This window comes from Chelonoidis abingdonii, chromosome 2 (genome assembly GCF_003597395.2).
Source record: "Chelonoidis abingdonii isolate Lonesome George chromosome 2, CheloAbing_2.0, whole genome shotgun sequence".
NCBI classification, from domain to species: Eukaryota; Metazoa; Chordata; order Testudines; family Testudinidae; genus Chelonoidis; species Chelonoidis abingdonii.
This window is the reverse complement of record NC_133770.1, coordinates 24,042,760-24,067,431: the sequence shown is the minus strand read 5'-3', so window position 1 is coordinate 24,067,431 and position 24,672 is coordinate 24,042,760.

Here is a 24,672-nt window from a genome sequence, read left to right as displayed (position 1 = left end):
AATGATTCAACCCAGAATTCCAAGGGGCGGGGGAGACTGCGGGAACTATGGGATAGCTACGGAAGAGCTACCCACAATGCAACGCTTCAGAAATCGATGTTAGCCTCGGACCATGGACGCACAACGCTGAATTACTGTGCCTAGTGTGGCCGCGTGAAATCGAATTTATAATATATGTTTTATAAAACCGATTTTAGCTAATTCGATATTATCCCGTAGTGTAGACATGGCCTAAGGTACGATCCTTGTTGTTTCTGCACTAAATACAAACACTGGGGTTGATTGCATACATCTAGACTGCAGTGTATTTGTTATGGAGGAAATTCAAACCAATGGCATAATCAGGGACATTTCTACAGGGAGAAGGAACGTAGCACCATTTATTGAAATATTGGTTTATGATCTGTTTAATTCCTTCATTTTTCTTTTTTCTGCCTTTTTTCCCTCCTTACAGCCTTTCCATGGAAACATAACATTCCCCATTGTTTTGCTAAGTTTTTCTGTTTTACTATTGACCTCTTCTGATATATGTCTGAATCTTTTTTTTTTTCAGGCAAGTTAATGATTCAGGAACAGGAAAGACATTTTCAGGGCAGATAGAATATAAATGATAAACTGTAAGTCACATTTGTTTGCACATGGAGAGTATCTGTGGTTTCACACGGTTCCAACGCAGGGGCTCTGCTTCCAAGAATTGATGGGATAGTTTGCCTGTTATTTATCAATGTCCCAAGCAGATGATTTCTGGATGATTAACAGACTTGTCATTAAGCTCTTACATGCAGGCTAAACAAATCTGGTGCTTTAAAACTATTTAGTAAGTGGTTTTTTAAAAAAAGCTCTAATATTTCTAACACAATCATCTTTTATTAGCTAAGCATCTTTTAAATGCTTGCAATAATTTGTCTCTAATTTATGCATAAATAAACCTTCTTGGCATCCCCATTCTATATTGCTTACAATCCATTGCTATCCTAACCACTGTTCTCTCTTCCATGTGTCCATCACACACTTCTGCATCTGCTCCATTACACATCCTGTGAGTCACTCAGAGGCAGGAGAGGGTCCATGAACACATGAAGCTGAATAACACTGACTTCTCAGATTTAAGAGAGGGTTTAAGAAGCTAATGCAGGTTTCCATAGAGAAAAGTTCTGCCAATGGCAACCAATTTCAACATTCGAATGGGATTCGTCCAAAAAATAAAACACTTTCCAAGATATTCCATGTGGTTTTACATCCCTGTGGTTACTGAGCTAGCACATGAAGAAGTAGGTAGCTAGTTAGTGTGACAGAGAAACTCAGTGGAGGCTATTTCTGCATAGGGGAGAGGAAATTCCATGAGATTTCCTATATCTTCTCTTGTACCTTCTCTTGTACATTGACCTCTATAAGAAAAGGATGTTTTAGCCTCCCCTGTCCTCTGAAGCAGATTGGAAATGTTGGTCAAAATGAATTTCTGACAAAAAATGACCTTTTTGAAAACCAAAATTTTCTGATTTTGTGCTTCCTCTCAAACGGGAGGGGTCCATTTATTAGAGATCACTGGTTTTGTCCTTCTAACGACACTAAATTCTTAGCATATCCCTGGAATAAGTAGCACTATGTTATTTTGATGGATGTGTGTACACGGTCCCTTTATACGTGGCTGCAGCTAAACCAGCCCTGGCTCAGAACCATGGGACCAACCTTCCCCCTTTCCTTCCTTCCTTTTGCAGACATGGGGAAATTAATGCAGGTTACTTGAGATATGAATCATTAAACAGCAGATGGTGTAGCACTAAGCTGTCTGCTGCAAACTGGATACTTGTGTGGGATCCAGGGAGGCAGAGAAGCACTATGGAATTGAGATGCCTGATTTCAGCACTTCACATTATATCATATAATTTATGGGCCAAATTCAGAGTGTGCGCCAGTTGACACAAAGCATCCCATCTTAACTGGTGAATTCAGCCAGGTTTATATCTGTCTTGTTATTGGAGCAGTGCAAAACAGCCAGTGTGTGCTGGTCAATCTGGCCCAGTTACTGCAGGGTGGAGAGAGACCCATCATGTCCTGTTTAAGATGGCCATTTAAGTGGCTAGCTGTTTTTGAAACATGGCTGATTTTATAGATCATTCTGTTTTTTGCAGCAGAACTCCCCTCCCCCCAGCCCTTCTCCTTTTTATATTGCCAATGTGTTTTTAATCAGATTATCTTAGGAAGCAGAACTGGGTCTAAACTAAGCCCCAGGAATCCCTTGGAAACAGGTTACTAGCCAAGATGGACCCCTAGTCTTTCTTCTGTTGTTCTAACTCCTACATGCTCTATTTTAGTATTCACCGCAACTCTGATGCATTTAGCCAGTATTTCCAAGCAACTCTCATACCTAACTCAGTGAAGATATGTTTGTTCTATGTGCTCATTGTCAATCCCCTCCCACATTTTCCCCTACACCTGCCTTAACAACAACAAAGGAAACAGTAAATATAAATTCTGCACGCAACCTCAATTATCCAGTTCCAGAATGATTAAAAAATCATCACATTCCTCTATGCTGGGTAGCAACCTGAAATACATTGAAAGATTTATTATCATAGCCTGAGGAAAGGAAATGCCCGAGGGTTGGATGCTGATTCCATGCAGATAAATGCTACTTAGAAAGTGTTGTACTTTGAAATCTTCTCAAGTAACTCTGGCAACTTTAGCTAAGCAGCTTGGACATGCGGCAAAAGCTCCAGGTGAAGACAGTACCCAGAATAGGGTTGGCTAGGAAGCAATCAGAATACTTAGCTTCTTGACATCCATTTTAATGAACCATTTTTTTCCCTTTTGATTTGCTAAAGAATTTATCCCTTAGATTTGAGAAGTCAAAATGTTTTGCTTCCAGATGTTCCATACTGAGACCAGATCATGGGTCCCTTTCTTGCAGCACAAAACCAGTAGATCCATCCCATGAGCATTTCCCTGTGCATAAAATCCTCTGGCAATGTAACGCCATTGTAGCTGCTCCTGTCCAATCCTTTCTGTTGGTCCCCAAAGACGAGGACATGGCTAGGTCCTGTCTAGGCTTGCACCAAAATGGACCCTTGGAGCCATGGCTAAATGGGCATAAATTAGACTAGCATTAAGGCTGCTCTAACATATGTAAGGGACAGACTCACTCCTTAGCGGGCCTCAGATCAGTGGAAGATAAAGGTAGCTTAAAACCATTTCCCCCACACAGAATCCAGTATCTAGTTTTTCACAGTAACTCATCTTTTACACTCTTTCAGCATGTCAGCATCTACCAGGATCAGCACAAACAGGGGCATATAAATATTAATGATTTTTTAAAAAAAATTAAAATGATTAATTCAGGGAAATGAAGCTTAGGAAATGAACTCTGAAGTCTAGTTGCAGATTGTTGCTGTTGTGCAAAACTGTAGGAAGTTAATAATTCAGAAGGGCCTGCAAATCAGTGATGAGAGAACTGGTTTGGAAACAATTTCATTAAATTCCAACTTTTCTTTGATCAGATCAGTTTGAATCAAGCTGAAATTCAGGATGCGACTCCGTTGTAGTGAAGAAGCACTTGTGTTGTCTGGTGACTGTTTTGCTCCTATAATTCTATAGTAGTTAGGACTAGATAGGACCTTCAGTTAGTCATAGCTGATGTCCAGTTCACCCACCCCTGCTCTCCTCTTCCATACTAATAATATTAAGACTGAATGAGCATGGAACCTGCTACAGTCATAGGTGTCAGTGTGGGCTCTATTCATAGACTACTTACACATGCGCATGTTAAAAAAGAAACATTTACATACGTATAATTGAAGGACTGTAGGCCACAACAAACAGATGAATGGGATACTTACAGACTGTGAGGAAGGCAGGAGAAGGTCCTTAAATTCTTTTTTAAATTATTTGTATTAAAATAGTGCCTATAGGCTCCAACCAGGATCAGGGCCCCATTATTCCTAGGTTCTGTACAAAGATATTCAAAAATAGTTCTTCCTCTGAGGGACTTCCAATCTAGATAGACCTGACAGACACACAGCTATAGACAGACAGAATATAAGCAGACTGTCAGAGGTACATAGCTTAGTTACAATTTTTTGTTACGACTTAGATGTTCCAAACTATTCCTACCTCACTTTTTTTCTCTTGCTGGGGCACAGAGACAATATGCTTTGCCTCCACCTTGCTCATAGAATCTTTTTTTTTAATGTTGTTGTTTAGAGTTATCCCTTCCTATTGTATTGTGTAACCACCATTTTCTGTTAAATGCTCATTGTGTGTCTCTCCTTTGTTTCTCCATCTTGGTCATTTCAGCTACTCCTCTGCACCCTTGTCTCTGCTTTTGCAGTTCACTTCAGTTCTGCAAATGTTGCTGGCGTCTAAATGGTCCTGCATTTCTGAAGATCTCACTGGTATTTTTAATAATCAGTACTCATGAGCAACTCTACAAAAACAAACATATTGAAGAAACAAAATGTTGTGTGATTAGGTTTCCAATTTTTCCTAATTACAGAAAATAGTAGTTTGACTATAACCTTTAAAACTCTTGGGGATTGCCTCATAATTCAGACTTGGGATGATGAGCAGTGGCTGCAGAACTTTCAAATGTGCAAGGGCACATTCCTGGATCTGTGTGCTGAGCTTGCCCCAGCCAACCAGCGCAGGGACACCAAAATGAGAGCTGCACTGACAGAGGAGAAGCAAAAGGCGAGCTCACTGTGCAAACTTGCAATACCAGATTGCTACCAGTCAGCTGGAAATCAATCTGGAACTGGAAAATCCATTGTGGGGGCCATTGTCATGCAAGTGTGCTGGGCCATTAATGTCCTCCTACTATGCAAGACTATGACTTTTGGCAATATACAGAGCATAGTGGATGGATTTGCAACAATGAGGTTCCATAACTGCGGTGGAATAGTTGACACACATTTTCCTATTTTGGCACCAGACTAACTTGCCACAGAGTATATCAACAGAAAGGGCTATTTTTCTGTGGTAATGAGAGCTTTGGTAGATCACTAAGGATGCTTCACTGACATCAGTGTGGGCTGATCAGGGAAGCTGCATATAATGCTCACATCTTTAAGAACAGAGGACTGTTCAGAAAGCTACAAGCAGGGACTTTCTTTCCTGACCAGCAGGTTACCATAGGTAATGTTGAAATGCCATTAGTGACCCTGGGGGACCCAGCCTACTCTTTGCTTGTCAGTTCAATTACAGAGATTCAATTACCAGCTCAGCAGGTGCAGAATGACAATTAAGTGTGCTTTTGGTAAATTTAAGGGACGCCGACTTTTTTTTCTCACAAGATTGGAGCTCAGTGAAAAAAATATCCGAATATCCTTATAGCTGCCTGCTGTGCCCTGCAAAATATCTGTGAAGCAAAGGAGAAAAGTTTCCACCAGAGTGGAAGGCAGGGCTGGAGCAGCTGTCTGCTAAGTTTCAGCAGCCAAACAGAAATGCTATTAAAAGAGGTCAATGAGGAGCTATATGGCTCAGGGAGGCTTTGAAAGAGCATTTTAACAGTGAGCCACAGTATGCATTTTGTTGTACTGTCCTCCATCTGTGCATTTCAGATACACATATACCAACTGTGGCTCTCACAGATCAGTGTATGTGAAGCTGTAGTTGTCTTTAATATCTCTCCGGGTCAAGTGGTAGCGGTAGGACAGTGGCCCCTGATGCCACATGCACTGATTAACTCCAAGGGGTAAGCAGGAATTTTGGTGCATTATGAGGAGTCTTCATCTTTTGAATCACCAGATATTGGGGATTACTGAGATCAGGATATAAGATTGGAATGGTCTGATCCAGGATGACAAATCTATATACCAGTGTTGTGGTTTGTGTATCTTACACTATAATAAAGAAACTAACATGAACCAATACCCTGGTTCCAAATACCTCTGAGATTTGCAAACTTTCAGGATCTGATCCAAACAGGTCCTTAGTTCTATAATGGGCCCACAACAGAAAACCACACCCCCTAAGTCTGGGAAAGTTCAGATCTGAATCTGAATTCTGTGACTTGGGATGATTTCTGGGGAAGGACCCTTCACTGGCTTCATGCCCACTGATGAATCAGTGAAGTCAGGGGACTCGTAGATGGTTGCAGGCTAGAGAATGTGCCCTAAGTATTGACCGTGGCTCGTTGACCTTTTTGAAATAATAAAATCTGTGAATACGGTACAAATCTGTAGGTAATCCACAGTCAGACTTTATTTTCAGATGTTTTAAACTGTGGATACATGCTGAGTTACCAAGCTGAGAAAGAGGAAGATTAGTGGTATGAAATAGTTTAGTTTAGTACGATCAACAAATCATGTTTGCCTTCTTGGAAGGCAAGTCTGTGTTATGTGGAGAACTGAAATAGCTCTGTTTAAAAATAGTGAAGTAGTAAGCAAGAAAAATGTCCATGCAGATTGTGAAGAAACATGAACATTACATTTTATTTCTTTCTTCTAGATCCACTTTCCAACAGTACTATGGTTTGTCTTCACTATAGGGGTAAGTCAACCTAAGTTATGCTACTCCAGCTACGTGAATAATGCATCTGGAGTCAACATATGTTAGGTCGATGTGACCTGGTCTCTTCATGGCCCTGAGTTGACAGGAGACACCCTCTGGTCAACTTACCTTACTCTTCTTGGGGAGCTAGAGAACTGGAGTCGACCGGAGAGTGCTCTGCCATCGATTTCGTGGGTCTTCACTAGATCTGTTAAATCGATCCCTGCTGCATCAATTGCAGCAGTGTCACTCTCCCCAATAGTGGAGACCAGCCCTTAGTCTAGAAAGGCTGGGCAACACTGCAGTAACTGAGGATCTTCATTCACATGTGCAGTCCCATTGAAACTTTCAGAATCCCCTTTAAAGAGTGAAATCCTGTCAGAGGTTACACTTCCAGTTTACTTTAACTCCCAGAAGGTTCATGAATTTCTTAAAATAGAAAATTTTGTTTTTCTTCTCCAGTTCAAGACCTAAGCTCCTTGTTTTGTGAACTGTCTGTAACCTGGACTTGATTAAGGGGACCTGTCAAGCTGCTTTAAAGACCAGGGTTTTAGGTTTTCTCCTAAAATGAACTATTCAAAATAAAAAGGTTTTGACAGTGTAAAAGATTCTCTCTTGGGCCCTTTGCACACCCAGTTACCACCACTGGGTTGGCAGTGGCCTTTCCAGGCCTCCTTACTTTATTTACAGGTAGGAATAGCAAAAGTTCAACAGAGAAGAAGCCCCTCCCTGGGTCAACAAAAAAAGAAAAGATAAGTTGTACCACCTTTCTTCAGGGCTGCCTGGGTATCAGCTTTACTGGAGTCCTTCAAGCCAGGTAGCCAAATCAGTTTCTTCCTGCTGGACTTGTCCCTGGAGTTCACGGGACTCTTCGCAGAGCTGGGGAATGCCTGGTGTGGGGTCTCCTCCTGCTGCTTCAAGAACCACTTGAGCTGCTCCCTTCTCAGGGTTTCCCTCTTGGTTTGTATTTGTTTGTTTGTATTTTTGGTGCGGCAGCCTCATCATACAAGGCTATGAGCATCACATTCTTCATGAATTTTTAGCCAAGTTTTGTTTTTCTTTTTCTTTTAATATCCTTTCACTCAGGCTAGTATCCTTAAGGAAAAGCCGCAAGACTTTTTTTCATTATTCTATTTCTGATGTTCTCACTAGTCCCTTTAGGGAAAAATCTTTGGTTCTCAGCTGACTCAATTTTTCATAAAGAAACTTTCTTTCCATAGACCAGGGGTGGGCAAACTTTTTGGCCTAAGGGCCATATCTGGGTATGGAAATTGTATGGTGGGCCATGAATGCCTGGTGGGGGAGGGGGAATCTATGCGGTGTAGCATGGGGGGCTCTATAAGAGATGTTACCAAGGTAGGGAGAGGAGGGACTCGTGGGGTGTGGTTTTGGAAAGGGGCTCTACAGGGGAGGTACTGGGGACTCCTAGGGGCCCTGCCGGCAGTGACACCAAGACGGCTGTACTAGGCACTGCCATGGGTGGAGGCACCCTAGCTGGGCTGGGTGTGGCTCCTGGGCAGTTACGAGGCTCTCACCCGTGGGGCTGTAGGAGACTGGGAGGGGATTGGGCACACTGCTGTGTAAGGGATGGGCTGCTGCGTAGGGGTGGGGTTCCCATCCCAGAAACAGCGCAGTGAAGTCGCACTGTGAAGTGTGGCTGCGCATGCTCGAGTTGGAGGAATTGTGAGTCAGGGGCTGGGGAGCACTGGGTGGACGGAGTGGGGCAAGCCCCCGACCTGCTTCCTGGTGGGAGGGCCAGGTGGGCAGAGCGGTGCAAGCCCTCAACCCTGCTCCCCAGCAGGAGCTTGAGGGCCAGATAAAAACATCTGATGGGCTGGAAGCGGCCTGTGGGCCATAGTTTGCCCACCCCTGCCATAGACTATTGCCCACAATACCATAGAACATGATCAATAGTTTCTTTGGTTTTACACACATTACACCGCCTATCTTTACGTCTCTTTAATAAGTTTAACTTATAATTTCGAGCACAATGACTTAACACTTTAAAAATGACTACTGAGCTTTATTTTATCACAACTGTGGAGTATAGTATTATTTTCAGTTTTTGAGCATCCATCATAAAACCTTTGCCCTTTCTTTTCTTAGTCCATAGTTCTTGCCACCATTCCTTCACAACCTCCTTCATGACCACAGTTTTAAATTCTTGTCTACATACCACTCTTCATTTTTTAGAGCTTGTTTTGCTGTATTGTCAGCATTTCATTTCCAGGTATTCCGATATGCACTGAAATCCCTGCTATTGTTACAGATACCTGCTTTCATTTTTTCCACTGTTAGGAACATTATTTTGCTTATGTCATAACTGCTTTCTGAAGTCCCTGTTCTGATTGTCATAATGCCTAATAAGGAATCAGTTAAAATCACAGCTGCAGCCAGTCGCACATCTCTTACCCAGGTTAGTGCCATCATTATCCCCATTAGTTCAGCCATCATAAAGGTCACATTATTTGATAACCTTTTAGATTCTTAGATTCCAAGACTAGGAACACAGACGGCTATTCCCACTCTACCCATACTGTCATCTTTTGATCCATCTTTATAGACTTGGCAAAGCCGGCACAATTTTTCATAAATAAATTCAGAAATTTCATTGGTTGTAATGTGTGTTTTTTCCTTTCCTTCTTTTTTTTTTTCCATACAATTCCAAATCCACAAATGGGGGAATAGCTGTCCAGCTGTAATTTGATTTCCCCTGACTATGAATTTTTAGTTCTCTCAATTTTTCTTTTTCACCTATTTGCACATTTTTGACCCTGACAATATGAGGAAGTCTGTGACAATCCATATAATTTTTTCTACTAAATTCTAGCAATCTTCATAAATCTATTATGTGCTTCTATTTTTATGAATCCCTCTTACCTCTACCCAAAAGGTGAGGTCTAAAAGTTTCATCCTTAGATTTATAGGTGCTTCTCCAATGACTGTTTGCAGCCCAAGCATTGGTGGTATTGTCATTGCGCCGCATGCCAATTGCAGAGCTTGGGTTAGAGCAGTTCCAAGAGTCTAAGAGTTAGTTGTTTTTGAGGCTGAACCAAAAGCTTGGTAACTGTAGGCTAAAACTGGTCTTAATACTCTATACATCATCATCAATACCTTCTTATCTGCACCCCATTTGTTTCCAGCTATGCTTTTAAGTAAGCACATCCTACTTTTACACTTCATTATATTTCTGTGTGATTTCTCCAAGTTAATTTATTATCAAACACTACTCCTGGGAACATAAACTTTTGAACTATCTGAATTTTTTTGCCATAAAGAAAAAAGCCCCGTCTTCCCTAATTTTCTTCCTGGTTAAAAGCATTCCCTTAATTTTTGCAAGTCAGAATGTAAATGCCCAATCACTTCCTCACTTGAAAATTCGTTGGGGTGTCTCATATGTCTTTTGTACAGCTACTTGAAGTGTTCTATTTTTACTCTCTACAGCACAGTCATCTGCAAAAAGAGAAATACCTATTCCCATATGTATACACTTTTCGGAGGTCATTTATTGTAATGGAAAACAAAGAAGGGCTGATAATACTCCCTGGTGGAGATCCATTAGTAAGCTTGTAGGTTTTTGATAAAGCTGTTCCCACTTTGTTTTGTATAGTTCTGTCATTTAAGAAGCCCCTTATCCACCAAAACATTCTCAATTTTATTCCAATTTTGGATAGTTTATATAAGAGGCCTTCCCTCCATAATATGTCATACGCTTTTTCAATGTCCAGGAAGACAGTTATCAAAAAGTTCGTAGTCCTCGTCCTTTTTTAATACCTCCATTTCCCTTCTCACTGCATGGACAACTGTGAACCTTTTTCTGAAACCACTTTGTATCTCAGTTATAATATCATTTTTATTCAAATATTCCACTAGACTTACATTTATCATTTCCCCATGATTTGCCCCACATATGATGTGAGGGCAATAGGCCTATAGGCATCAGGTCTGGTATATACCTTGTCTGATTTCCTAATTAGTACCACTAGTCTTGTTCTCCATATATCATTAAATAACTGCAATAGAATCTTTAGACTCCCTTCTGACAAATGCTGAAGCATTTCGTTGCTTATATAAGACCAGGTATACATTTTATTTTTACTATACATTCAATTTATTCTTTGAATTTTTCTTTTGTATTTCTGAAAGTTTTGAATCTTTGTTCAATTTTGCACAGAAATTTCTCCAACTTTCTCTTCTGTGTCTTTTTGATAATCCTTTGTGTCATTAAGTCTTTACTATTCATTGTGTGTTTTGATCCCTTGTATGACTTATTTCTTTCCTTTGCTATTAATTTGTGATCCTCATTCCACCAGGGAACCTGATTTCTAAATCGGGGCACTTTGATGTTTTGTAGATGGAGAGATCAGCTGCTGCTGTGATTCCTTTTATAGAATTCTTCTAGATTGTCACTCGCACAGTTACTACATAAATATTCACAACATTTAATCTTGAAAAGGCCCCAGTCAGCTTTTCGAAAATTCCAGCGAAGTATTCTTTTTGTGATTTTGACATTTTCTTGGCCTGGGTACTTAATAAGCATAAGGAAGTGATTACTTCCCATTCTAACTTTTTTATGTATTTCCCAGCTGTGTTTACTAGCTATATTATTTGTTGCAATTCCCAAATCCAAAACAAAGGATCCAACCACTGTAGTAGCTGCTTCTGTGTTCAATATTACCACATTATGCATAGCAATAACTTGTCCTAAGCATTTACCATTTAGGTCAGTTTTCTTAATTCCCCATAGCTCATTATGACTATTAAGCATCCTCAAATTATGAATGAATTTTTGACCTTAACTACTTTTGTTACTTCTAAAATAACTAACTTTTTTCATGGATTATAAATATTATAAATCCATATATAAGTGTTTGTTATGCATTGCAAACTTAATAGTATTATATTCAAAACTTAGTTTCTGCACATCCATTTCAATGTATCTAAATCCCTCTTTTTAGACTTCCAACTCCTCTGATAGGCTCTTGATTCCTCTGGAGTATATAATATTCCAGTAGATGGAACACAGTGTACTTATTAGCCATGTTTCTTGCACACATATTGCATCAAGCTCCCCCTCCTCCATTTTTGAGATGGTTTTTTTCAGTTCTTGTCCATGCATTATTAAACTATGCACATGCCTACTAAGGACCATGTTGTGTAAGCTGTATTATTGTCTTCATTTAAAAGTGCATGAATGCAGACTAGGAAGAGATTGTCTATCTTTAGATATTTTTCTGCTGCCTTACGTATGATTTTAATCCTTTCTGTTTTTCCCTCTGTCTGCAAGATGCAGTTAAAATTATTTCTATAATGAATGCAATAAACTTCTCTTTACCTACAAGGAATACGTCATCTCCCATTCCTCTCATATTCTCTTCCCTCATCAGAGAGGTGTTCTTCTGACCCTATACATCTTTTCTCTTACTTGTGTATTTTTCTTTTTCTATTTTCTTTTGGTGACCTCTGCTTATGATACTTTTGGAATTATTTTAATTTTTTATATTTCTTTAGATTGTTCTGTTACTTCACTTTCTTCATATGCTGCACTGTACTTTTCCTGCAGTGGCTGCAGTTAGATTCTGTTCCTTCTATACAGTTGTCATATGAGTGATTTCCTCTATGTGTACTGCATCTCATTGTTCCCTTACATGTGGCTGCTGCATGTCCGGGTATTTGACAATTATAGAATCACACAGGGGAGAAATATATGCTTTAACCCAGAAAGATTGATTTTCCATTTGGATCCTGTCTGGTAGTGTCCCACCTTTACATGTTTTCTATACAACTGTAGGTGGCTGGTTTTCTCCCTCTGTCTTACGAAGCAGCTATTTAACAAACAATACTTTATCTTCACCTATACTCTTTTTAATATCATTCTCAGACTATCCCAGTGGCACTCCAATCATAACCCCTCTTACTTCCATCGGGAACGTAGGCAGTTAACAAGTAATTTTCATTTTTCCAAAGGTTACAAATTTAAGAAGTTTTTCATCTTGCTCCTTATTTGTACATTCTGTCACTAGATCTCCACCCTGAATTTTTAGCTCTTTATAGGTCACCCACACTTAACTTTATCCATTCTGCCATGTTCAGGGTGTTAACATCTCCTATTTTCACATCTCCTTTGACAATTATTAAATGTTGACTTTTATCCTGGTTTTGTTTTTCGTTTCTATGAATTCCTTCTTCAAATCTTGGTATATCTAGTCTTCTTTTTCTTTTCTCTAATCTGAGACCATTCCTCAACTCCTGTTGCTTCTCCTTTATAGTCCAAGGAAACTTTCCCTCTCCTGCCCCCCGTTCTCCACTTCCACTGTCAGTTTCAATGTTCAGCCCCATTTCTTCTGAGGGCAGGGGGCAGCCACAGTCTTCCATCCAAGGCTCACCATCTTCAGCCCAAAACTAGCACTTGGCCCAACTCAAACCACAGTCCCATCTTACCCCTTGCTGATTGCAGCTTCCTCCTTTTAAAGTCCTCCTCCCTAGTATGCATTTTTGGTGGCAAGGGGCAAGACTACCTTAGCACACAGACCCTCCCTAGCCCCTTCCCTGTCAGTGCTGGGTTTATATACTCCATTGAACACGGTTTTTGAAAATGTCAATGAAAACAGCAATGCTGGAAACATAAACACCAGGGCACTGCACAGGAGAACCAGGAGACCAATATAGTTACGCGGTCTAAGATATGGAAATAATCTGCTTTGAAAACCAAAATGTGTTTATTTTTAGACTCACACTGAAGTCGGGAGTATTCCAGGCATAAGAGATGCTTTAAGATTAAAACTTATTACAAAAATAAGGTATTTTACTGCATAATAAATTCCCCCAAATTTTTTTGCACTTGTTTGTATGATAGACTATTAACTGTATTTCTCTTAGAAATACTGAAACAGCCTTAACAACAGTGTTGTCAATATAACTAATATTTAGCACTGTATAAATATTAAGGCTGCAATCTTCCTACCACTTTTGGGACTATTTAGGTGTTGAAAATTACTCCTTTACACTAATATGTGTTTGCAAGATTGGGTCCATAATTTCTAAGTACACTATGTTAATATATATATTTATATTATACATGAAGATGTGGACAAAGCCTCTTTAAATGGAAAATGAGACAAACACCTGTATGCGACTGTAGTCACGAGGCACAAACAATAGATGGCATCATATCTGAATGTCCCTGTCATAGCTTCCTACTCAGATTTGAACCTTAGCGTTCATAACCTGAGAAGCTAGCATGAACCCTCTAAGCTTAATTACCAGCTTAGATCTGATATCGCTGCCACCAGCCAATTTCCAGTGTTTGGCTCACTCTGGTCTCCCCAAAACCTTCCCTGGGGAACCCCCCAAGACTCAGATGCCCTGAGTCTACAACAAAGGGAAATAAACCATTCCCCCCACCTCTCTCCCACCCAGAATTTCCTCTCTGGGCTAACCTGAGAGTTACTGATGCAACCTCTTTACATCACAATACCAAGAAGCATGTCTCCTCTCTTCCACAAAGAGACAAACCCAAAGACAAGGAAACAGAAAAGATTCTATCTCTCTTCCCCCTTAGCTTCTTCCCGCCCTGGGACACTAGGAGAGTTAAACACAGAGAGCAGCTTTTCCCCTCCCCCCTGTCTTTCCTTTCTCCCACCAATTTCCTGGTGGGTCAACTAGAAAAAAAATCAACAGGTCTTAAAAAGCAAAACTTTTAATAAAAAAAGAAAGAAAGAATAGAATAACAGTTCTCTGTAATCTAGATGGTAAGATACAGGGTTTTCAACTTATAGAAAATGAATAAACAATAGAAAAGGGATAAACAGCCTTATCCAAAAACAATACAATTTAAAGTACTTATAGCCAAATACACATAAAGACTCCACCAGCCAGATACACAGATGCAAATACAGCAAAACAATTTAAAAGACTATACTTTTGCTAACTTTGTACTTACAACTGGGAAACAGAAGATTAGAAGGACTGGAAATAGATCCTCTCATAGCTGAGAGAGCACAGAACAAACAAAGACCCAAGACCAAGAAACCCCCACAAATTCCCTCCCTTAAGCTTTGAAAAATCCGGTTTCCTGATTGGTCCTCTTGTCAGATGTTTGGTTCCCTTTGTTAACCCTTTACAGGTAAAAAAACATTAACCCTTAGCTATCTGTTTATGACATTCCCCTTCATTCTTTTGCCGAGAGCCCTGAAGGACGTTTACCAGCTCACTGTTGTGGCAACACGCTGGCTATCAAACTTAGATATAAATTTGTAGTTGTTCTTACCTACTCAAGCCATGTGAAAGAAGAAGAAGTGTATTTATGCAAGAAATAAGTGTGGAAAAGTGCTATAATCAGGCTCGTAATGATGACATATTTGGTAAATGTTGACATTACTGTACACATGCAAACTGACAAAAATATTTCCATTCCTAATTGAAATTTACAGTGAAGCAGAGTGAGAAAAATGCTGCTTGAGAATTTATGAGAGTTTGATTTAAGTATATTTACTTTGTATATTTTGGCATGTGATATTGACAATTTGTGTTTTAATGGTTATAAAAGCTCTACCTTGTTGAATCTCAATATCTGCTATCATTAGATAATGATTGTCTGATTCTCCATTGTCTGAAAGAGCTCATAATTTCTCACAACTGTGAAAATTTAAATAGATAAAAATAGAAAAAAATGCACAATTTTGCTCAACAGTGAAAATTTAAATTGATAAAAATAAACATCAATATTATCCATTGAAATAATTAACAAATAAAAATGGAATTCTGTCAAGCCTAATCATAATGAAATGTCATGAGCTGTGGTATAAATGGGATTTCTCTCGTGCCCAATCAGTGCTTTTATTCTTCTTCAGAGTTCAATACAGATTGATTGTGGTATACATATCAGAGCTCATGACTTCTGATAGTTACTTTCAGTGTCTAGTAACAAGTGAAGGAGCAGAGCAAATGTGACAGGAGCTGTGTATGTGCTCATATAAGTGTTAAATTTATTAACTACAGAAAGATAGATTTTAAGTGATTACAAATAATTATGCATAAAAGTCAGGATTGGTTACAAAAGAAATAAAAGATAGAACACAAGATAATGACAAACTTAACAAAGTAACAGAACTCAAAGTGAAGGTTTTCTTCACCATACACTGCAGTAAATTTCACAGGCTGGGTTTCCTTTCAGCCTGAGACCTCTCCCGCTTAATTCATATTCTTCAGTTATTCTTTGATGTCATGAGTAAAGAGATGGGAAAAGGAGTGAAGTCAAGTGTTTTTCTCCCCTCTTTACAATTCAATTTCTTGTGCTAGAAACATCCTTGCTGAGTCATGGTGACACGCAGTCTGTTGTGGACATGAGATTTGAACTGTCCCTGTGAGGGAATGCAAATTTCTTGTTTACACTTCGTCCGCAGTGGAGAATTGTTGCTTAAGCAGGTGATAGCTCTTTAACACCTACTCGGGTGTTGGTCTGTCCTTTGTTTCTGAGAAACTGGTTTGGGCCTGCTTTTCTTAAACTTGGAGCATGTTTCAGCAATGATACATAATAGAATCTTATAACTTGATACACATATTTTACCAGGACAATAATGTTCAGTAGGTTATGACATTTTAAATGATACGTCACAGGGCATATTTTTTACAGAATTTATCATAGTCTTGTAAAAGAGGTGACTGTAATAGTATAGACCACCACAGCATGTTAAATTGCTTTAGAGCTGTCCATCCTCCACAGTAGGGCACTAATGCTATATACATTCTCCCAGAGAGTGGCAGAAGACCTGTCTAATGAAAACTCAGGTGAACTTTTAGGTTTTCACATTAAATGTTTCCCATCTGGATAAATAATCCTTATTTTAAGGTAGTCATGCAAATATGAAGTTCTCATTGCTTGATCCTTTCAATGCACATGGAAGGGTTCTTGGGGCAAGTGAGAATGTTTATGGAAGGTACATGGATCACCATATTGTTCATGTGGGAAAAGGTGAGTACTGTAGGTCAAAGTTGTTTTAGTGCAGGCATAACATGGACTTGATGGACCTAGAGGGATGCCTAAAGGATGTAACATTGGTCCCTTTCATTTTCCCTTTACACCAAAAATAAGAGAGAAGCGTAATGTAAATTCTATCAGAAACACTTTTTCAGCATAAACTTACAGGCCTGCAATTTTGGAGGTGATCTTTAACCTAGGGTTGATTGCAAAATGTCTATCAGGGAAAGTCCTCCAGTGGAATATTAATAGGTATAAGGGCCATTATCTTATCACAAAGCCAGGCACAGACAAGATTAAGGCAGCTATGATTTTGGGCTTAAGTTTGACTGTAGTTATGCTATTATTATGATACGGTAAATAAGTTATGCCTGGCCTTAACACCTAAATATTGACTTTTTGCCTACTGGATCACAGAATCATAGCAGGAATTTTCCATAACTTGGACACTCAACAGCTTTTCTTACTTTATCAAGCAGCTTTCATTTATTTCTTTTTCCTCCTTGCTGTGTCCCATCCACTGTTCCCAAGCATGCTAGGTAACCAAAATATAGCTGAAAACATTCTGAAAGAAAATCATGAAATCACAAATTTACTTCGTGACATTTATTTTCTTTGAACATTCATACAAGTGATTTTTTTTTGACTGCAGGAAGAATTAATAGACTCTTAGACTCTAGGACTGAAAGGGACCTCGAGAGGTCATCGAGTCCAGTCCCCTGCCCTCATGCCCTCATCAAGTCCAGTCCCCAATGTTCACAGAAAGCAAAAGCCTTGTTGATAATCAGGTGCATGAATGTATATTGTAGGTCATTCCAAAAGGGTTCATCCCATCATCTTAAAATCTCTCTAACATACCTCTTCCTTTTTATATGTAATGAAAGAGCAGAAATACCACCATGAGACTTCTAACCAAACTTTCAATATGAACAGTGAATAGCTAAAGACCTGTTGGAAGCAAATACACCTCTACTCCAATATAACATGGTCCTCAGGAGACAAAAAATCTCACCGCATTATACGTGAGACCAAGTTATATGAAACTTGATTTGCCCTCACCGTTCCTCATTCCCTGACCACCCCCTCCAGAGACCCTTGTCCCTAATCACCCTCAGGACCCAACCCCCATCCAACCTCCCTGTCCCCTAACTGCTCCGACCCCTATCCATCCCCTCCCCCCCCCGGTCCCCTGACAGGCACTCATCGGCAGTGGCGGGAAATGGAGCAGCCCGGCCCCAGTCCGCTCCACTCTGCCAGCCCCCAGCCGCGGCATTCCGCTTCCTGCCATCAGTGAGTGTGGGGAGGTTGGGGAAAGTATGCCCCCCTGCACTCACCTGCAGCAGGAAGTGGAGCGACGTGACCCCAGCCAGCTCCCCTTTCCTTGCCCCAGCCCCAGCCATGTTGCTGGGGGGCGGCTGGGGAAAGGTCCTGCACTCACCTGCGGCGGGAAGCGGAGCACCACGGCTGGGAACTGGTGGAGTGGAGCTGGCTGGGGCTGGGCTGCTCCACTTCCCGCCACCGGTGAGTGCAGGGAGGTTGGGGAAAGGATGCCCCCCATACTCACCAGCAGTGGGAAGCAGAGCGCTGTGGCTGGGAGCTGGTGGAGTAGAGCAGGCTGGGGCCAGGCTCATAGACTTGTAGACTCTAGGACTGGAAGGGACCTCGAGAAGTCATCGAGTCCAGTCCCCTGCCCTCATGGCAGGACCAAATACTGTCTAGACCATCCCTGATAGACATTTATCTAACCTACTCTTAAATATCTCCAGAGATGGAAATTCCACAACCTCCCTAGGCAATTTATTCCAATGTTTAACTACCCTGACAGTTAGGAACTTTTTCCTAATGTCCAACCTAAATCTCCCTTGCTGCAGTTTAAGCCCATTGCTTCTTGTTCTATCATTAGAGGCTAAGATGAACAAGTTTTCTCCCTCCTCCTATGACACCGCTGCTCCACTTCCGCTGCTGCTGGTGAGTGTGGGGGGGATCCCTTCCCCCAACCCCCTCCCCCGAGCGACATGGCTGTGCCCAGGGCGAGGGAAGAAGAGCGGGCTGCTCCCGCCCCCTGCTAATCCCCCAGGCCACTCTGGGACTGCGGGGCCCCCAAAAGTGCCCTCCCACAGCTCCTGCCCCCCAGATGCTGGGAGAGGGAGCTCCTGACCACCCCCAAGACCCTCTGCCCCTTATTGAACCCCTCGTCCCCAGCCTGGCCCGGCACCCTTAACACTTCTCAGAGCAGGGTGTCAGAGCTTTACAATGTTATATCAGGTAGCGTTATATTAGGGTAGAGGTGTAATATGAGCCATTATAGATTGAACTGTACTGAATGAAAGCACTGAGCAATTTTCAATAACAATTGAATAAAAAGCATATTTCATGAGCAGCAAGGGAGACTAGATTCTTTGTTAAAACATTTAACACAACTCCAATCCCAAGCATCCATCACACATTTTCAAATGAGAACAATATCTGTCTTAAACAAAACTGAGCTTTTCAAGTGTTCTTTTCAATTAAGCAAGTTTTGTGCATGGAACTGCAAATGCTTCCTAGACTGATCTCACTGAGACATGTTACATTATGTAACCCTTCTCCCAGGTCGAGTTGATAGCATCAAGGGCTGGGTTTAGTACACAGGGGTTCCCTCCCAACAATGTAACACAAAACCATCTCGAGCCCCCACCCAGTGACCTGGAAAAATCTTACACACACTCCTGGCCACCTCAAAGAGGCAATACTTCCCCTCTCGCAAGCACAGAGTTTCGGTGTAGGTAAATGACATCAGCATTAAATTGGGAAAACACCACAACTAGAGTTCGTAGACCAAACCACGAACAAAGACCCACCCCAGCAAATTGGGCCGTGTCCTTTCCCTTTGGTTCTTAAGTCCAGCAACCCCCAAATCACCCAAAGTCCCAAAAGTCCAACAACCCAAAAGTCTCTGTCCCTGGTCAGTGCAGCCTCAAAGTTCAAAAGTTTATCTGCAGAGTTTTACCATTCCCCCCACCCCCAGCCTGGGTGGAAATGGTGGGGAAGAAGGGGCGCACGGGGTCCGAGGCCGACTGCCCCACCTCTCCGTGGGGCTCTGCTGTAGCCTTCACCATGAACTGCTCCACCCTACCAGCCGCTCCGCTCCTCCAGCCATCCTGTGAGCCACTCCAACTGTCCCCCACTCTGCTTTGCTCTGCCAGCCACATCGTTCCACTAGCTATCCCGTGAGCTGCTCCACCCGTCCCCACAAATTGCTCAGCTCCACTCCGCTCGCTGTTCCATGGGCCACTCCAACTGTCCCACAAACTGGTCCTCTCTGCCAGCCACTTCGCTCCACCAGCCATCCCATGAGCTGCTCCAGCTGTTCCCTCAAACTGCTCCACTCTGCTCCGCTCTGCTCGCTGTTCTGTGGGCCGCTCCAACCATCCCACAAACTGCTTTGCTCGGCCAGCTGCTCCACTCCACCAGCTGTCCCGCAAACTGCTCCACTCTGCGTCGCTAGCCACTTAGCAATATAGCTTCGGGCTTCCCTACTAGCTAACACAGCACTGAGTGATCTCAACTCTTAGTAACTTTAACTCTTTAGTAATTTCAGGTTGTAGTAGGGGAGCCCCAGAGCTGGTGCACTATTATCCCAAAGTGAATTCAGCTCAGGAGCCTGTAAGTAGACTCCTAATGGAATCAAAATGAGCTCTGACATTCAACAGTGGAAAGAGGAGGAAGTTCAATAGCGTTTTCTGTCTCACAGAAGGCATCCATGCCACCAGCTACAAATACCTGCCCCCAGCCTCTCTCAATTCACTGGGTTTTGGAACTCATGTCGCTTGTCTAGCGAGTGCTACTTAGTTAATGGTGAGACCCTCTGTCATAAAACAGTTTCATTGTCCTTGATTCACATAATCAGGGTGTCATAGTATACTTTCCTCAATCTGAACCTTAGAGTCCAAAAATGAGGTACTAGCATGAAATCCTCTAAGCTTATTACAGGCTTAGATTCTGATACGTGTCACCATCAGGACTTGAGTACCCGATAAACTCCAGTCTCCCAAAACCTTCCTGGGGACCCCAGACCCAGTCCCCTGGATCTTATACAAGGAAAGTAACTCTTTCCTCACTAGTGCCTCTCCTAGGCTTTCCCTCCCTGGGTTACCTAGAAGATCACTGGGGTTCAACTCCTTGATCTTAAAACAGAGGTTTTTCACCTCACCCAGAGGCAACACAGATTCAAGCTCCGTGAATTAACAAGGGATTCCCCTTTTCCCCCTCCTTCTTTCTCCCTATCTCCCACCGCTTCCCTGGTAAGTACAGACTCAGTTCTTTGAGCCTTAACCAAGGAGAAAATCAAACATGTTTAAAAAGCAAAACTTTTAATAAAAAAGAAAGAAAAAAAGTAAAATTTATCTCTGTAATCTAGATGGTAAATATTACAGGGTCTTTCAGCTTATAGACAATAAAGAAAAAGTTTCTCCAGCAGAAATACAATTTAAAATACTTTCAGCCAAATACACATAAAAACTCTACAGCCAGAGTACACAGTTGCAAATTACAGAAACAATCAAAAGACTATAAACGCCTTTCTACTCAATACTTACTATTCTGAATATATAAGAGACTGTAGCAGGGAGATTGGCGAAGAACCTGGTTGCACTCTATCTTCCAGGATCAGAGAGAACAAAGCAAACCCAAAACCCACAAACAAAGGCTCCCTCACCGAGATTTGAAAGTATCTTGTTCCTGATTGGTCCTCTGGTCAGGTGTTGCAGGTCACTGTTTGTTAACCCTTTACAGGTAAAGAGACATTAACCCTTAGCTATCTGTTTATGACACAGGGGAACACACCTTTTATTCCTTCTGCCAATAACAAAATAACTGTGGATCCCACACAGCCAAAAGTGACCTTTTAGGATGACATGGGCTCATGCTAGGTGGAGTGGGTGGCCCAAGCAAAGAAGATCAACCTAAGTTCTTTCCACGCTCGCCACAATTCACCACCAAATGTCAGGGTAGAGTTAATCCTGACTCTGCTTAGAATTGTCAGTTAGAATTTCTGTATGAAATTTTCCCAAACTAGTTCTGCCCAATTAGTTGCATATACTTTCAGATCAAGCTGATTTTAACCTGATGATATATGATTGTTGATTCAAATATGAAAAAAGTTAACCATAGAAGAAGGAAGCAGTTAATAAACGCCCGACTCCATTTGTAGAAATAGATGGATTATGCCTACATCTATCATACATGATTGTTGTTCCCTGGGACTCGTGTTTATGGCCCTGGTTTTCGTTAAAATAATTTCCTGGGATCAGAATATATAGCAACAGGAATAATGCCAATCGAGATTTTAATTAAAGATGACAGTATTTAAATAACAATATCAAAATTTTGCTTTATGAGAAAGGGCTTGGTTTATTTCTCAGGAGAGGTGTGGATTTAGTAGCACTCAGCAGTTATACTGATTTTAGCAGGTGTGATAACAGCATGCCAGATGGCAGCATAAGAGGTTAGGCAGAGGGCCTTATCCCTGCCAAGGGAGGAAGGTTTGCTTTTAGATTAACGTAGACAGCTGTGGCCAATTAGAGCACCTGACTTCAGTTAGGAGACCACTGACTCCAATTAAAGCACCTGACTTTCAGTTAGAGCACCTGGACTCCAGTCATGGGAATTATAACCCCTTGCTTCAGTCAGACATGGGGTTGTAGTTGAGGAGAAAGGCGTGGATGGAGCAGGAGTGCAGAGTGCAGATTGCAGAAGAGAGAGTTGTCCAGAGGAAATAAAAGTTTGGAGAGTGTTGCGGTGGTTGGAGCGCACAGAACCCTAGGTAAGGGGCACACAAGCTTGTATAGAAGAGAGGCGAAAGCCCTCACCAGCTGACGGTATAGAGGGAAGTACGCCAGGGAAGAACCGCTTGTCAAGTTGGTTCATCAAACCATGGCCCCTGGGTTGGGACTGAGTAGGGCGGGCCCAGGTCCCTCCCTCTCCACTCCCCTCCTCCAAGGACACTAGGGGAGTGATTAAGAACTGGTTCAGAGGCAAGCAATAGCGCCCTGAACCTACCCCAGAGAAGAGAAAGCGCGGGACCCAGCAGAACAGTACCGGCAATTTGCCACACAGGACATAGGAAACAGCAACGATTTTATAAACATGATTGATAGTTTATCTGTACCAGAGAGACACATTAGGGTTAGTTACAAAGCAGAGGATTCAGGTTCAGTTACTCATGTGATGAGTCACAAATGTCTATTTTGATATAGGAGTCCAGTTGCAGGTTGGTAAAATGTATGTGTCCACTAGAGCTACACAAGAGTTCAAGTAATTTAAAGACAGAAGAAAATGAGGTTACATGAACAACAAATAATTTAACAAACTATGGGGAAGAAATCTGAAACAAAACTAATCATCTGAAACTTTGTGTTTAGTAGCAGGGGAGAAAGAGAAAGAGGGCTCTTTCTGTCATGCAGGGCTCATCTATGTTTGGATATTTACTGAAACAGCTAACCCATAATATGTATTCTGGAAGTAATAGCTTAATCCTGTACATTTTGGAAGTGGATTAAAATAAATCAGAAAAAGGCATTCTCATTCCAGACTGAGTGTCTGTCATGGGGGTTTGTTGCGAAATATTTGGGGAACAGCTATTTTGATAAATTTCCAAGAGTAGACAAGCCCTTATTGCTTCAAGTATTTTTGAGTTTGGATGTCAATGCTGATTTTAAAGATGGCCTTCATTAGATATTATTGTTTGCTTGGGTTGGATGGCTCAGACAACTGAAAATATAAGAGACTGGATAATTACAATGATCCTCAAAACATTATTTTTCTCTCCTCATTTAAGATACATAGTGCTTAGCTTGATTGACAATGCCATTTGTTGGCAGTAGGAGATTGTAGAAATAGAGTATGTTCACTGCAAAGAAAAGGTAAAAAGAAAATGGTCAATCTCTTTTGCACTTATTATTTCTGTTGGCTCATTTGACCAAGCCTAGTCACACAGCTGCATAATGGTCTGCAGCAGACTTGCCAATGTAACTGAGCTGCCTTCCACTGCAGAAACATCTTGTCTACTCCTCATGCATAGCTGGACTGCCAAAACATGGAACTGCAGCAGGAGGTCGCCTGCTATGCTGCTAATTACAGTTAAAAGGAAAGCTGGTGAATGTACGATTGTCTGTCTAACAAGAAACTTTACTTGTCCATCAGAAAATTAAGGGCCTAATCCTGGAAGCCCTTAGCCATGGGATTAGTCCTAACTCCAGGACTACAGTGCTCATATGAATAAGGTATTGCAGGATAGGCCCTAAATTGTGATCTGCTCATGTTATTTATCACCACTGGAATAATAAATTAGATATGCGTATGTATATCATGCAGGAATAAAATCAGTTGCTCATATTAATTTAAATATGGTTTACCTGAAAAGCATGGTGTGTCTGAAATACGGTATACATACATAGGACAAAAACCTTAAAGGGTTCAAGCCTCAAAATGCAGTGCCCTTTACATCAATTTTCCTTTTTAGTAGTGCCACAAATACAGAAAAATTAAGTCCTGTCATAAGAGGCAGGAAGCTCTGCCAGGCTACTTTATGAAAGGAGAGCGGAAGTAGATCCTAATGAGTTGGGGGGGAGGGCTGTTTGCGGCTAGATGCTTGCGAGGGGAAACTTCCTGACAACTGAAAAAGTCTCTTCCATTCCTCTTTGACTATTTTCATCCTGCCTGGTGCAGAGCAGATTTATATGTGAGAAGGAGTTAACTGTACTCCTTAAAATCTTGAACAGTTGAAGCAGAATTTGGCCCATAGCTAATGTTGCTGGAAAGTAATTTAGTTTAATCAACTCTTCAACCCCATCCCTTATGTTACCCCATTCCTATTGCCTTTTGAAAGATCAAAGAAGGCAACTTTGATAGGAACGGGCAAAATGCTGTGTAGTCTGAGATTTTAAGAGCCAATTATGCTATTTTATGGGTTTGAAAAAGTTTATAAAATGTGCTGATTGCAGTGCAATTGAACTAATGTAACTAAGAGGAGAATTTGGCCCAGCTGTAATTTGTTGGGAATCAAAAAGTATTCTTATGTCACCTATGATATTTTTACTGGTAGTGGATTGGGTAACGGGAAAGACCACAGAACAATTTGTTCTTCCATACCCATAGAGAAATACAAGCCAAAACAAATCATCTCCAGGCCTATGCACAATTAGTAGGGTTGAAAATCAATAACGAGA